The sequence below is a fragment of the Elaeis guineensis genome, chromosome 11 (genome assembly GCF_000442705.2).
Source record: "Elaeis guineensis isolate ETL-2024a chromosome 11, EG11, whole genome shotgun sequence".
Classification (NCBI taxonomy): Eukaryota; Viridiplantae; Streptophyta; class Magnoliopsida; order Arecales; family Arecaceae; genus Elaeis; species Elaeis guineensis.
In genome coordinates this window covers 21515961-21518610 of record NC_026003.2, presented here as the reverse complement: position 1 = coordinate 21518610, position 2650 = coordinate 21515961, and the positions used below count along the sequence as shown (strand labels likewise).

General features: G+C 35.6%; 1 non-coding gene across 1 annotated transcript; it reads right to left on the bottom strand.

Moving 5' to 3' along the window:
• Window positions 1–1665: 1665 nt before the first annotated feature.
• LOC140852733 (small nucleolar RNA R71) lies at window positions 1666–1774 on the bottom strand. Its single transcript, XR_012135634.1, has one exon. It is a non-coding gene; the product is annotated as a small nucleolar RNA R71 (small nucleolar RNA).
• Window positions 1775–2650: the final 876 nt, after the last annotated feature.

The window sequence follows — 2650 nt, the reverse complement described above, 5'->3', positions numbered from 1 at the left end:
TAAATTACTTTCTCTAAAATTTTATATTTTTTTTATAAAATCAAAGATTTCAAATCAAAATTTTGCCTTCTCTGTGGATTCGACCCAACTCACTACTTTCTACATATTTTTAATTTTTATTGAAGTCGAAATTTGATTGATAATCACAGTGTCTTAACGACAGCATCGCGATCCTATCAAATTTTTGGTGCCGTTACCAGAAAAGGCACCAATTTTAATATTTGATTTCTTTGATTTTCTTGTGACTATTGCTTACTAACTTTTTTTATTTTTTATAGAAAAAAATTTAAAAATTCAAAAAAAAAAAGAGAGATAGAAAGCTTCCAAGTTGGTGAGATCAATCCTAACCTTAGCCTTAACTATTTTTTTAGTATTAATTATTTTTTTTTAATTAACCTAAAATTCATCCACATAAACCTAATAAAAATTACATGACAAGAGTAGAAACTTAATTTTTAGGAGCATTCATCATTGTAGATTTATTTTTAGTGATCGCTGGAGACAAGGTAAGCTTTCAAATTTTATTAGTTTCATGCATCTAATTTAGTTGCATAGAACTCCTTATTTGAAATTGGTTGTGCATATTCATCTCAAATCAATTTAAGGACAACACCCATAACAAGATAAGGTGGAGATTTCATCACCCTCTCTTGACCTAAAAACAACCAACCAGCATCCCACATTAACCCTAGCCTAACTAAAATCAAGTAGACATTGGCCCCTAGTATTAATCGAGTTCAGTTCTGAGTATTGTGGTCAAGTCAAGTAAAAAATAAGTCCGGACTCACTCTTGAAACTGGTGTCTAAGGCTAGAGGTTATAAAGGCTCAGCCTAAGTGGATTTATGGTTATTTAATTATTTCTGTTAGCTTACCTGATCAATTTAATTGGTGTCTAAGGCAAGCAACGGAGGGACCCCCATGATCCCATCTCTTACCTAGCTAGTTAAAGGAAGTGAGAACAAACCCAATTTGCATTTAAGCTAAGCCACTCTACATTGAACTGTTAGGTCTAAGAAACCCATAGGTGTGTAGGTTTAATTGTTTGCTAACTTGATTATAATTAACACTAAACCGCAACTAATTCTTCCCACCTTACGTATCTAGGTCTAGGGCTCTTTCTTTCTTCTCTCTCCATTTTCTCTTAAAAAAAATTAAACAAAAATAAAACTTGAATCATACATTAGGGTTTGCACTGGTATATGCAAGGTAGAAGATCTCTCTATCCTGACCTAGTTGAATCCAATCCTGAGATTGAACGGTTGATTCATATTAAACCTAAAAATTAGATGGCTGGAGATCCTAGAGAACCACCTAGGCAAATGAAGGAATATTTTATTCCTTCCACCTATAATCCATCGACTTGTATCCACTTACCTGATATCCCTGCAAGCCACTATGAGATCAAGTCGACCACAATCCAGATGCTTCCGTCTTTCTATGGGAATACTAATGAAGATCCTTACAAGCATTTGGATGAGTTCTTAGAAATTTGTTCCATGATAAAAATTCAAAATTTTACTAATGATGCACTTAGATTGACCTTATTCCCCTTCTCACTTAAAAATAAAGTCAAGTACTGGCTTGGCACAATAGGGAGACCAATCCAAACTTGGGCTGAAATGTAGCATGAGTTTCTTAAAAAAATTATCCCATAGGTCGAACCAACACCATGAAGTGAGCCATCACTAGATTTGTTCAGTTTTCAGGAGAACAAATTCATGAATCATGGGAGAGACTTAAGAAACTTCATAGAAAATGCCCACACCATGGTCTATCTAAGTAGCAAATTGTTCAAGCTTTTTATGAAGATTTAGGTGACCAATACAGACAGATGGTAGATGCATCTTGTGGGGGTGCATTCATGAGTAAAAGTGAGGATGAAGCCTACACTTTATTTGAAATTTTGAGTAAAAATTTCATCAATCATGCTTTATTATCCTTCTACGAAAGATCAATCCCTCACCAAAAGCGGGCAAAAATTTTTGAGATCAAGCAAACAAACTCTAGTCCTAAGGCCGATCTGAACCTAATAGCGCAAAAATTAGATAAAGTCGATCTTCTTGCCCAGAAATTTGATCAGTTCCTAGCATTAGGTCAACAATCTCCTGCACAATACACACCACCACCTAATTATCAGAAGATTTGATCTATCTGTGCTAGTCCAGCCCATCATGTGAGCGAATGTCCCATGGCTGCACAGTTTCTATCTTTCATTCAAGAACAAGTTCAAGCTGCCTAAGGTTACTCCAAACCTGTCAATGATCCATTCTCTAACACATATAATTCAGGTTGGAGAAATCATCCTAATTTTTCTTGAAGACCCCAACAGACTCAAGCTCAAACCCAAATTCTTTCTTTGCAAAACTTTCAAAGTAGGCCTCCATACTAGAATTATGCCTACAATAGAGGTTAGCCCAGTCAATCTATCCAGCCACCATATCAAAATCAGTCACCATACCCACCTCCTCAACAGACTAATCTAGCTGATGATAGATTAAACTAACTACAACAGTTGATCATGACCCAACAATAATCTATCACTAGGCTAGAAGCACAAATAGGATAATTAGCTGAGTCTACCATGAGGAGAGAACCAGATCAACTCCCAAGCCAACTAGTATCAAATCCTAGGAACAATCCATCCACTCA